The 13,659-nt window shown below is 43.8% G+C and overlaps 1 long non-coding RNA gene across 9 annotated transcripts in view; it reads right to left on the bottom strand.

Moving 5' to 3' along the window:
* Nucleotides 1-13,659, bottom strand: part of LOC138764390 (uncharacterized) — a 53,406-nt gene that overhangs the window by 15,365 nt on the left and 24,382 nt on the right. For 4 of the 9 annotated variants that reach the window (XR_011358137.1, XR_011358150.1, XR_011358146.1 and 1 more), the window contains 3 exons: nucleotides 9,004-9,237; nucleotides 7,838-8,010; nucleotides 5,169-6,541 (listed from right to left, as the gene is read on the bottom strand). This is a non-coding gene — a long non-coding RNA (uncharacterized lncRNA). Of the gene's footprint in view, nucleotides 1-1,992; nucleotides 2,136-5,168; nucleotides 6,542-7,837; nucleotides 8,011-9,003; nucleotides 9,238-13,659 lie in introns of those variants that run through there. The other 5 variants (XR_011358151.1, XR_011358144.1, XR_011358143.1 and 2 more) reach the window with 5 other exon arrangements.

Below are 13,659 nucleotides of genomic sequence, written 5' to 3'. Positions count from 1 at the left end.
CATGTCAGCATGGGAGTGGGGCTCAGAACTGAAATGATTAGCTGCTCGGAAATCCCTGTCACTGATGCGAACAGAGTGAAGGCGGTCAGCAAAGCGATTTCCCAGTCTGTATCCAATCTCTCCGATATAGAGAAGGTCACAATGGGAGCACCGGATGCAATAAATGTTGCTTCATTTGAGAGGACTGTTTGGGGCCCTGAATGAAGGTGAGGGAGGAGGTGTAGGGAAGTGTAGCACTTCCTGAGGTCACAGGGGAAGGTCCCAAGTGGGTGATTAATGGAAAGGGATGAGTGGACAATGGAGTCACAGAGGGAGTGGTCCCTATGAAAGGCAGAGAGGGGAGAAGAGGGGAAGACGTGTCTGGTGGTGGGATCATGTTGTAGGTGGCAGAAATTATGGAGGATGATGTGTTGGATGTGAAGGCTGGTTGGGTGGTCGGTAGGTGAGGACAAGAGATATCCTGGTTTATTGTGTCTGGGGGCAGAAAGGGCCAGGGCCAATGAGAGGGAAATGGAGATAGGGGTGAGGCCTGAGTTGATCATGATGGAGGGGAAGCAGCATTTTTGGAAGAAGGAGATAAACTTTGGATGACCTAGGCTGCAAGACCTCATCTTGGGAACAGATACGACAGAGGCAGGGAAATTGAAAGGAAGGAATAGAATAATTACAGGGGACTGGATGTGGAAAAGTATCATTGAGGTAGTTGTTGGAGCTGGTAAGTTTGTTAAAAATGTCTGTGGAAAGCTTGTCTCCCAAGATGGAGACAGAGATCAAGAAAGGGGAGAGTGTCACCAGAGATGGACCAGGTGAATTTGAGGTCAGGGTGAAAGTTCCAGCAAAGTGAAAGTAGTTGACGTGCTCGTCATGGACGCATGAGGCAGCCCCAATGTAGTCATCAGTATAGTGGAGGAGGAGTTGAGAGGCCTAGACTGTGTAGGCTTGCACCACAAAGCCCATAAACTGGCAGGCATATCTGGGACCTATGTAGGTGTCCATGGCTACTTCTTTGATTTGGAGAAAGTGGGATGAGTCAAAGGAGAAGTTATTAAGGGTTAGAACAAGTTCTGCCAGATGGAGGTGGTGGAAAGTTACTGGTCAGGCCTCTTGCCAAAAAATAAATGAAGAGCTTTGAGACCTTCTGTTTGGGGGATGGAAGTGTAAACAGATTGGACATCCAAAGTGAAAATGAGATGTCAAATTCAGGGAATTAGAAGTCATTGAAGGGATGGAGGGCATGTGAGGAGGCACAGTTGTCGATGGGGAGGGATTGGAGCAGGGGAGAAAAAATGGAGTCGAAGTAAGATGATACTAGTTTGGTTGGGCAGGAGAATGCAGAAACAATGGGTCTATCTGGATAATTGGGTTTGTGTATCTTGAGTAAGAAATGGAACCAGGCAGTGCAGGGATGGGAAACCATGACGTTGGAGGCCATGGGAGGGAGGTGACCAGAGGTGATGAGGTTAGAGATCGTGTTGGAGACGGTGGCTTGATATTCTGTGGTGGGGTCCTGTTGAAGGGGTAAGATGAGATGTTTGAGAGCTATCATCTGGCCTCAGCAAGGCCAGACTCAGTCAGTTACCCAGACCACAACATTGAGTGCAGTTCGTGATATAGTTTACATTTACAGGTACACGATCCTTTATCCGGAACCCTTGGGGGACAGTATGTTCCGAGTTTTGGATTTTTCTGGATTTTGGAAAGCCCACCCAAATTGTACTGCCGTATCCACCCCTGCCCCCTTCCAGTTGCCCAGATGTCTCCCCCGACCCCCGGTCACTCAGCTGCCTGGCCACATCCCCCAACCGCACCCCCGACCGCCAGTCCCTCGGCCGCCTTCCCCGACCACGGTCCCTCGGCCGCCTCCCCCGACCACGGTCCCTCGGATGCCTCCCCCGACCACGGTCCCTCGGACGCCTCCCCCGACCGCGGTCCCTAGGACGCCTGGACATCACCCCCAACCACCGGTCCCTTGGCTGCCCGGCAGTCTCCCCTGGCCGCCGGCCCCTCGGCCGCCTCCCCCGATTGCCAGTCCCCGATTGCTGGTCCCCACTTGCCAGATTTTGGAGCTTTCCGGATTGTAGATGTCCAGATAAAGGATTGTGTACCTGTACCGGTAATTAGAAATTTTGCCTGGCCTGCAGGAAAAAGAATCACATGTGATATCACATCTGTAGTCTAACAATAAATTTGAACTTTGAACACCCGTCTGGACAGCTAAATACCGTTCCAACTCAAATATGTCGACAACACCACAGTAGTGGCCTGGTTATCAAATAACAAAGAGATAGAATAAAAGAAAGAGTATGAAATCTATGTGGCAGTGTGCTAAGATAATAGGGCCTCACTCAAAGTCATTAAGACAAAACAAGAAATTATTAGCTTCAGGAGAGGGGGCAGAGTCCACATTAATGGCAAGAGGTCAAATTCTCTAATGACCAGAATTAGGACAAATACATTGACACAATGGTCAAGAAAACACAGAAATGTCTTTAATCACAGTATGTAATAGCCTGAATACGCCTGAGATTTTCTGATTTCGAAAGCTAAGGAGGCACAGGACTGATCAGTATTTGGAGGGGAGACCACCTAGGAGCACCACGGGCTGTAGGTTTCTGTGAGGTGGGGTGGACAAAGTGGCGACTCTCTATCACCTTAAGATAGACAAAAGTTAAAGAATTTCATGTATGTTACATTCTATATGTAGTATTGCATGACAATAGTGAAACCTTTACTTTTGCTTTCTTTGTCCCCCTTGTCCCTAAACAACTTGTACAGGAGTACAATCAGAAGTATACCTGCTGGATGTCTCACAGTGTGGTGTGGAAGCTGCTCTGCTCAAGGTTGGAGAAGCAACAGAAGGCAGTAAGCTCAGAACCTAACACAATCCTCCTATCTCTCTGTGTACTCCATCTACATCTCCCACTCTCCAGGAAAGCCAGCAAGCATATTGAAATACCCTGGGCATGCTCCCTTCTTCCTCCTTGCTTTGGGGAGAAGGCTTAAGAGTGTGAAAGCAAGCACCAACAGGCTTAAAGCCAGTTTCTTCCCAGCAGCCATCAGGCTCCTGAATGAATCCCAGAATAGTTGATCATGTTTCCCTTGCTTGCTGTTAATTGATCTTCCTTTTAATTGTAATCGTATATTCTGTAAATTGTGCTCATTACATGGCTGTATGAATTTTATCAGTAAGCTGGTTGCTTTTTTCACAGAATAACTCTTCTTAGTGTATACAAACCATTTTCTGACAAATAAAAGACAAAATGTACAGAGGAATAAAAGATTTGATGAAAAAAAATTGGAGAAACTGACAAAAATAGTTGTAATAAGAGAAGACAATGTGCAAAAAAAAAGGGAGTAGGCGAAGCAAAACATTTCACATGGTGTGTTAAGTTCTTGAATGAATAACTTAAAATGGTGGTAGAAAAACTTATTCAAAAGTAACATTCAAAATACACTTAACTATTTTAGTGGAAATAATTGCATTTCTATTAAATATAAATGATAACAGTTGCCTTAGATTGCACTCATTAAATAACTGAACACTGCTTTCATTGAGCCTGCAATGTCCAATGGGCTAAATGCTCTCCTTGTGCCATCCTCCTTTAACACTGCACTTTATTGCCTATGAATAGCCTTGGATGTTGTACGTTCTGACAGGCACTCGATCAATGCAAGTCTTTCTCTACATTTAATCAGTAACTTCTTGCACCTTGGGTGCACCCTGTTTTAAAGTGAGGCAGTAGAGTAACATTTGGAGTTAATTTGAGCAGAGGTTTTCTCTGCTGTGTAAACATTCTTGTCAGCAATCATGGAGCAAAGTACAGCAGTAAAGTTCTTTGTAAAGTACAAGTGACCCCTTTGGCTTTCTTATTTCAAGGAGATTAAAGTAAATGGGTCATTTGATTTAATCATTTGAGTTAATGATTGTACCTAATGTTATTGTAGCAAAGCTCCACAACTTTTTAAGACAACAATATAAATATTTCATCAGCCTATTTTCACTTAGGTTTTTTTTATGCTTGTGTTTGAAAATCTGTTTGATATTTAAATTTTATTCATAAAATTTATAAATCAAGGAATGCTCTTTACATTTATTTATTCTATTCGTAGTGTACTGGTTCTGTAACAGAGTCATCAGGTTTACAGATAACACAACAAAAGTTGGTCTCAGGGGCAACAACAATGAGTCACACGACAGAGAAGAGGTGGAAAATCTTGTGATGTAGTGTGAGAATAACAAACTGAGTCTCAACGTGAACAAAAGAGTTGTAGCACGTCGAATGACTTGTAGATTCAAACCAAGGCTTTTATTACCAAAAGACTGAAACATAGTACATCGAGGTCGACCAGTCCAGACTGACCTGGGTCTGGTTAGGTGCAGCACCTTATGACCTGGCCAGTAGGTGTGGCTACGGCTCTCAGCCAATCATTAGTACTATAAACAAATATATACAGTGGTGATAGGATCCCATACTATCACAAAGAGATGAATGTAAACTTCAGGAGGGCCATGAACAACCACCCTCCACTACACGTTAACTCGGTAGTGGAGAGTAGAAAGCACAAAGTTCCTCCTAACAAGTGACCTATCCTGGACACACAACATTACCTCACTTATCAGGAAGGTGCAAAAGCGACCACACTTCTAAAGAGTCTGAGGCAGACAAGGCTTCTGTCCACCATACTGTCAATTTTTGACTGGAGTTCTATTGAGAGCAGCTGAGAAACACCTACTTCCCACGGGCAGTGAGATTGCAGATGACTGAATGAATGCAACATGCTAACCCTCCAAGACTCTACTATTATCAAACAATATTTATTTATTTTCATATGTGTGCTGGATATGTATCCTTTGTATGTGTGTTATGTCTAGATGTGTGCTTGCATGTTTTTGTACTGAGGACTGAAGAATGCTGTTTCGCCGGGTTGTACTTGACCAATCAAATGATAAGCTTGATCTTGATCTTGAACTTGAACTCGACAGCATAGGCCAATTATTTTTGTATGTAGAACCATTGCCACATGTGGTTCCCTGGGGTGATGCACTCTTCCATTGTTTAAGGGGACTCCCCATTAGGGTCATCTCATTAACATCTAATAGTGGAAGAACAATGGACTGTGGTCCTTCCCGACAGAGCTTTTCCACCAAGCTTCAGTGGGTGACTTACCATGTATCCTGCATTCTGGAATGTGTCAGTCAGTTCTCTTCCCTAATGGATATCTCAGGGTGGTGGAGCGCCAACCAGTTTTGGGCAAACCAACCCATGACTTTCAGTAAGTTGATGATCCTCCAATAGCACCTGATGTCAATTTTGGCTTGTCTCTCAAGCAACAGCCTGTCGAGCTGCTGGGGATTAAAAAAAAACTAATGAGGACCCTTGCATCCTTTTCCATTCCCTCTTGGCAAATCCACAGTCCGCAAAGAGGAAGGCATCCAAATTTTCCCCACTGTTGCTGTCCTGAGGGCAGGGAGTGCCACTTGAACTGTAAAGAAAAGATCAGGCTAACAGGGCTTCTCTCACTGCCAACCAAGTGAGGCCTTGTTGCTTTTTAGTTCATTCTGTCCACAGGGCATTCTGCCAGATGATTTGGACAGTCTGCTTAGAAGTCACCCTACAATGTTTGCTGAATGATCTAGCTGATCACTGTCTGATGAATGTGGGTGTCAATGACCTTTGTCTGGAAGAACTTTACCAGCCTTGAATGTTATCAATAGACCAACATATTTGATTTGCATTTTTTGGATGTTATGCAATGGTATAACTTTCAGAGGGGATGATAAAATATTACAGGGAACTTGGGAATCAGGGTAAAAGGAGCACAGGAATAGGCATCCAAATGCTGAACCATTGGAATTCTAAACAAATGCCATGATTATTGGAGTCAGAGTTTTACTGCATGCAACTGAACCTTCAGTCCATCATGTCTTACACTGAGTTCTTTGCCAAATTTAACCAAATCTCTTCAGCCTGCCATTGAACTCTCCATTTGCTGCATGATCATTATAAGAACAGAAAAAATAGTCGACCAGCTGGCCTGTCAAGCCATTTAGTGATCATGGCTGATCTGGTGATAGGCTCGTCTTCATCTACCTGCCTTCCACCACCCCCCACCCCCCATATCCATTAATTCCCCTTCTATGTAAAAATCTATCCAAGCTATAATAACTTTCCCCTCCTATTAAATTTCTGTCCTTTAGTACTTGAAATTTTTATCCTGACTATCCATGTCTCCAATAATGTCTCTTATAAGTCTCTTCCCAGCTTCCAACACTTCAAAGCAAACAACCCAAGTTTGTCCAACCTCTCTTGATTATTCAGACCCTCTAATTTAGGCAGAATCAGATAAATCTCTTCTGTATCCACTTCAAAGCCTTCAAATTCTTCCTGGAATGGGGAAACGAGTCTGATGGTGGAGGGGAAGCAGCTGTTCCTGAACCTGGTGGCACAAGTCTTGTGGCACCTAGACCTCTTTCCTGATGGTATCAGTGAGAACAGAGCATGTCCTGGGTGGTGTGGATCCTTGATGATTGCTGTGTAACCTGAATGATGGTTAACGTAGTGGTTAATATAATGCTTTTATATTATATTATAATTATATTATATTATATTGTATTATATTAAAGGAGGAAAAACCCAACACCCAACCCCAACCAACCAATTTTCCCTTGCAACCGCTGCAACCGTGTCTGCCTGTCCCGCATCGGATTTGTCAGCCACAAACGAGCCTGCAGCCCATTATGTGCTGACCTATGTAAACCTACTCCACATCAATCAAATCCTTCCCTATCCCCAACCCTCTATTTGTCTTTCATCCACATGCCTGTCTAAGACTCTTATGTTTCCCCATTGAACCGTCCTCCACCACCAGTAGCACCAGCAATGCATTCCAGGCACCCACCACTCTCTCTGAGTAGAAATAAAATTGCCTCTAATGTCTCCCCTAAGCTTTCCTCCATTCACCTGAAATGGATGTCCTCTGGTGTTAAATTCTGGCGAAAGAATGAATTCCTTATTAATGTTAAATGAAAAGTTCTAACATGATTAAGAGAACAAGGGTGGTCTCTTTGCTCCTCTATGCTTCACCATACCTTGTTATTTAGCAGACTTGCTTGTCCTGTTCTTGTGAAATTATCAAACTTTTTTTCTTGTGTAAATGGAGCCTAAGAATGTGAAAGTGGCATTCCTAGCATTCGCTATGTTTTCTCAAATGATTTGTATTTTTGTGGGTGTTTTTGGGGTTGATCTCAGCTATTCCAATAACAATCCACCCTCGATCTGTGTTTTGTGTCAACCACTGCCACTTCTCACCTGCTCAAATGAGGAAGTTGTACACCCAACCCCAACCAACCAATTTTCCCCTGCAACCACTGCAATCGTGTCTGCCTGTCCCGCATCGGACTTGTCAGCCACAAACGAGCCTGCAGCTGACGTGGACATTACCCCTCCATAAATCTTCGTTGGCGAAGCCAAGCCAAAGAAGAACTCTATTGCTAACGTACCCACATCTCCTCTAGCCCCTGGTACATCAGGCTTGCTGCAGGCGACTTGCATCTTTATACAATGGTTTCTGCTAGCCACCTCTCCTGTCCTCCCTCTTCCCTTTTCCCTCTGTCTCCTTTACCTCACCTCTGCATTCACAACACCCCCCCCCCACCCACCCACCCTCCCCCTATCAATTCTCACCCTTCCTTTCTCCTCACCTCTACTCCATATCCAATGATCACCTTTAGTCTGTTGGTCTATACTACTCCCCCTGCCATTTCTTTTATTCAGGTCTGGTTTTTCCATACCTTGACAAAAGGCTCAGGCCCAAAACATCGGTAATATATATTTACCTCCAATGGACACTGCAAGACTTGTTGAGTTCCACCAGCATTTCTGTGTTTTGACCTGTTGCTGGCATTGGACAAAGCGGTTGATCCTGGGATTCCTAACACTTGATCCAATTATGCCACAATTCTGCATGTGGAGCCATGACTTCTGCAATGTATGCCTTTAATGCTGGAGTCTGAAAGAGGGGAGGGGGAGCAAGACTCCTATTTGGACAAGTCATCAGGAAGAGAAATGCCTTGCTGCAGCTGCCCTTCTCATTTCCCGAGCCAGAACAGATTGTGTTTTGGTCAACAGATGAACCGCACGTTTAAGAGGATGTGGTGGTACACCACTGGCCTACTGCAGGGGGCAACCTCAGTACCTGCAGGAGTATAAGGGGACAGGACAACATCTGGCCGGCTGTCAATCACCCTCCGGGATATAAGCCTGCGCTGGCCTCCCGAAACTCACTCAGTTACTGCAGCTACAGCCAGCCTGGCTCTGTGAAGTCTTTGTGGATTAAAGCCTGTCTTTACCATAAAGGATTACAGATCTGTGGTTCAAAGAAGAAAATTCTGCAAAGGCAGGCATCCAATCTCACAGTGAAGTTCCTATTATCTGATGAAGGGAAGTATTGATAGAATCTCAATGTGCCCACAAGGGTCCTGTGCTGCCATAGAACAGTAAAGCCAGATCATGTAGTAGGTGGCAAAACTGGCAGAAGATGATATGTTGCATGCAAGGGCAGATGGGGTAGTAGGTCAGGACAAGGAGAATCCTGTCCTTGTTACACATAGAGTCGGAGGGGGCCAGGGCAGCTGTGTGAGTAATGGAGGATATGCAAGTGAAGGCCAAGTGAATGGTGATAGAGGGGAAGCCACGTTGTATGAAGAGACACCTTTATATCTTTACCTCCTATGGACATTGTGTGACCTATTGAGTTCCTCCAGCATTTCTGTGGTTTTACTACAATCTGCAGGCTTTCGTGTTTCACTCTCAAGTAAATTTGAGGCCAGAGTGGAATTCAGCAGAAAGTGGATACATTTGGATTCAGGAGGCCACCCCAATGTAATTATCAATGTAATGAAGAAAGAATTAAGGAGCTTGTCTGTATAGGCGTGCAGCATGGATTGTTCCATATGTACAGCAAAAAGACGAGCATAGCTGGGACCCATGCGAGTAAACATACCTTTCATTTGTAGAAAATGGGAGGAGCCAGAGGAGAAGTTGTTGAGGGTGAGTACAAGTTCTACCAGGTGGAGGAGGGTTGTGGTGGATGTGGCCTGGTCAGATCTATAATCCAGGAAGAAGCCGAAAGCCTTGAGGCCTTCCTTATAGATGCTCAGTGTTGCGTCTGCAGATTATCTTGTTTACCTCCAAATTGGCAGAGGTTCAACTGAAACCTTGTTTATCGGCTGTTTCACTAAAGGAGTGGAGAAAAGCACTGACATTTCCACTGTATGAGAACTGCGTCAGATTTTTCTGTAAATTCAAGTGCTCAATCATGAGAAACTAATATCTGTGTATGGGTTATTTGTGAATATAATCCAATTATATATAATTGCATCAGATCTTTAAACCTGTGCCCATGCCTCTCATGGCCAAAGCACTTTCATAAATGAATTATGTTTCAGATTTTCAACCCGTACAGTTTGTTATGATACTTGCAGCAAAACTATTGGAATAGTGCCAGATAATGCTGAACTTGAGGAGATTTTCATTCCCTGCACTTCTGGCTGGGGTGTGGTTGTCAGAAATGATATCACTTGGTATTGATTTTATGACTTGGTTAAAGGGCAAAAGAAGTACAGTATACAAAGAATGAATTAAAATGCAAATTACTTAACCTGTGAACAAATCAACAATACGTTACCCAGTACTCTAAAGTGAAGCCAAAAAAATTCTCTTCTCAACAGCTCATCTTTCAAGAAGATGTGGAGCAATTTTTGGATATTTTAAGGGTTAGAGTCACCCTTAATTACCAATCCAGAGGGACAATAATCTCCAGATGTTAGGAAAATCAGGATGCTTTAGACATATGAGCTCTATGAACAACTTTAAACTGTATTAGTGAATGTTTTGCACATAGAGAAGAAGAGTTTACCAGTCGCAGAATTTTATTCCAATTTTCATTGGAAATATGAAGGTTGAGTTCTCTTTCCCAATCATTTTTAAACTTTTCAAAAGTCCCAGAATTTATTTTTGTAATTATATTATATAATTTAGATATCACACCTTTTGGAGGGAATTTTGAATATAGTATATCCTCTAAAACAGCCGTAGTCTCCCGATTGGGAAAAGAGGGTAAAGTCGAAACTAAGAAACTAAGAAGGATGCTACAGTTAGTGTAGAGGTTGCCATTACAATGCTAGCGAACTGGGTTTGAATCTGCCGTGGTCGTTAAGGAGTTTGTACATTCTCCTTGTGTCTACATGGGGTTCCTCTGGGTGCTGCTGTTTCCACCCACCCTTCAAAATCATATGGAGTTTGTAGGGGTTGTTACGATCCCAGAGGACCCCAAAACCCAGCAGCAATAGACATTCACCAAGACGAGTGGTTTTTTAAACAAAAGTTATTTTTAATAAACTTTAAACATGAAAACAGAATCAAACTTTAACTTATCTCTATACTTAACTAACCCAAATTAACTCCCTTCTAATTCTAAGCGTACGTGTATGCAATGTGTGTGTAAATTTAAGAAAAGTTCTTTGGTTCACAGTTCAATCTCACTTCTCCTTCTTCCAGGATTTCTAGATGCAGACAATCGCCATACTGTGCACAGAATTTAACATGTATAAAGTTTACCAGGCTTTGGTGCTCGAAGGGTAAATGTTTACCGCTCAGGAAGGTTCTTGTAGGGTTTGCAGTGAGAGATTTGTTGTTCCAGAATTTCCACAACTGAGGTACCACCATTAGTCACCTCAATGTCTCACTGATGAAACTTGCCCCATCGGAGTTTTCCAGATGGTAACTTCTTTCTTCAGGCTACCACAGAGTTCCTTTCTATTCCTCTTATCCCAAGAGAAACATCAGACAGATAGCACTCCCAACCATCCACTGCTCTGGAACTTTGTTTCCAACCAGCTCTTCCTGGCTTGCACTGTTCAGCTCTTTTTTTTCAGTGTCACCCACACACCAGCTGAGAGGGCTTCTCTTCTCTCCTCTCTCTCTCCAACTGAGACTGCCAGAAACCTTGCCAGAACCCCCACTTGCCAGAACCCCCACCTTCTTCAACAAACAGCAGGAGTTCTTCTCCTTGGTCAAGATGTTGTCTTAGATAAACAAAACCCAGGAGTGTCCTTTCTGTGAGCACTTTGCAGAAAGGTACTTGTAACCAGTTTGTCTCCTGCAAAACACTGGTCTTTCATTTTATGGCGTCAGTTCAGTTTGCACCAATTTGTGAAATGTGCATCACATTCTCCAGAGATCCTGCAATGTTACTGAATATGAATTCTTCAGTCTTTCAAATAAGATCTGTTTTAAAATGTGTGTATGTATGTAACCCACTAATCTTGCCAAAATTATAATCAATTACAGAGTTAATTGGTGCATTTGGGTGGTGCAAGTTCATGGGCCGGAAGGTCCTGTTACCATGTTGTATCTCTAAATTTAAATGTAAACAAAAATCATAATTTTAGATAATGAAAATGACTGATGTTAGACAGGTGATTAGTACAGAAAGGCCTTAAGACACAGAAAGATAGAGAATGCTGAGTCTGAGCTGAATCTTTATCAATTTTTATATTCTCCTTGCATTCTCCTCAACTCTCTCCAGGTTCTACTACTTGCCTACACACTGGGGCTAGTTACAGTGGCCAATTAACAGTTCCAATCCATCTTGAGGAAACCCACACAGTTTCAGGAAGAGCGTGCCAACTCCACGCAGATTGCACCAGAGGAAAGGATGGATCCTGGGTCTCTGGCACTGAGGCAGCAGCTCCACTCCACTGTACATCCGGAGGTCTTCATCTGACTGAACAGAATTGATTTCCGGGGTTAAAGGTGCGCTTGGCTCGCTGTTCACTCCCTGCTCTCACTCATGGGCCACCATTCGGCACAAAAGAAGCCCTACTTAAATAAACACTTGGTAAATACTGAGCAAACTACGAGACACTGAAGGGACTTGGTGGGTCAGGCAGCATCAATGGAGAGAAATAGTTCTTGTTTGCCCTAACTACTTCTCTCCGCGGACGCTGACTGACCAAGTCCCTCCAGCTTCCATTTGTTTGCTCATAGATTTCAGCAGCTGCAGTTTTTGTGTTTCACTTCTCAAATATCTATCTGATCATACATTGTTCAACAGCTGTCCCCTTTGCACCCAAATTAAAAATCTAAATTTAAACCATTCTAACAGTGTGACGGCATCAATCACCTGTCTAATATCTCTAAATCGGTTTTCATTGTCTAAAATTATGATTTCTAAAAATTTTAATGTGGAGACATATACACAGTAACAGGCCCATGAGCCCGCACCACCCAAAAAGCCCCAATTAACCTACAAACCCCATCTGTTTTTGGAGGGTGGGAGGTAAAAACAATCAAGCATGGTATTGAAGTTGCACCCCTAGCCATTTCGTGCATGGATGCAAGTTTTATGATCACCATTGATGCATTGGATTTCCGTTACATTCTGCATTGGATGCAAAAATTTCATAAAGCTGAACGATCAAACTTTAGAAGGTCAATTAAGTTTATGTTGTGATTAATTTATTGGGATCAAAACAATGATGTGAAAGAGTTCAGGATGTGGTGTGGTCAGTAATGTTTTGCTCTTCCGGAGTCTTCATTGACATACTGGCAGTGCGAGTTCTCCTAGAACTCTTTGGCTTGGCTTCGCGGACGAAGATTTATGGAGGGGGTAAAAAGTCCACGTCAGCTGCAGGCTCGTTTGTGGCTGACAAGTCCGATGCGGGACAGGCAGACACGATTGCAGCGGTCGCAGGGGAAAATTGGTTGGTTGGGGTTGGGTGTTGGGTTTTTCCTCCTTTGCCTTTTGTCAGTGAGGTGGGATCTGCGGTCTTCTTCAAAGGAGGTTGCTGCCCGCCAAACTGTGAGGCGCCAAGATGCACGGTTTGAGGTGTTATCAGCCCACTGGCGGTGGTCAATGTGGCAGGCACCAAGAGATTTCTTTAAGCAGTCCTTGTACCTTTTCTTTGGTGCACCTCTGTCACGGTGGCCAGTGGAGAGCTCGCCATATAACACGATCTTGGGAAGGCGATGGTCCTCCATTCTGGAGACGTGACCCATCCAGCGCAGCTGGATCTTCAGCAGCGTGGACTCGATGCTGTCGACCTCTGCCATCTCGAGTACTTCGACGTTAGGGATGTAAGCGCTCCAATGGATGTTGAGGATGGAGCGGAGACAACGCTGGTGGAAGCGTTCTAGGAGCCGTAGGTGGTGCCGGTAAAGGCTCCTAGAACTATTACAAATTAAAAAACAGCACAGAACTGCTCTAGGAAGGAGATGCTGAGGGACGACGCACCCATCTTCATCCACAAGATGGTTGTAGAGGATTAGCAACTCCAAGTTCCTGGGTATCCACATATCGAAGGGCCTCTCCTGGAGCCAGTACATAGTTGCGGCAATATGTAGAATGCACACCAACGCCTCTATGGTAGTCCTCAACTTACAATGGAGTTGCAATCTGTCACTCTCATCCTAAGTCAAAAAACAAAACCTCATAGCTATTAGCGTACAGTACACAGTTGAAAGTACACTGGGTTGAGGCAGCGTCATGAGAGAGTAGTGTTCATAAGTGCAGGTACAGATTGAAATTCAAAATTTGAAGTACAGACTTGAACCATCATAACTTCAAAAAATCATAAGTTGAACTGTCGGGAGTCAG

The sequence above is a fragment of the Narcine bancroftii genome, chromosome 1, assembly GCF_036971445.1.
Source record: "Narcine bancroftii isolate sNarBan1 chromosome 1, sNarBan1.hap1, whole genome shotgun sequence".
Taxonomy (NCBI): Eukaryota; Metazoa; Chordata; class Chondrichthyes; order Torpediniformes; family Narcinidae; genus Narcine; species Narcine bancroftii.
Note: the sequence above shows the minus strand (reverse complement) of the source record. Positions and strands in the feature narration are given on the sequence as shown.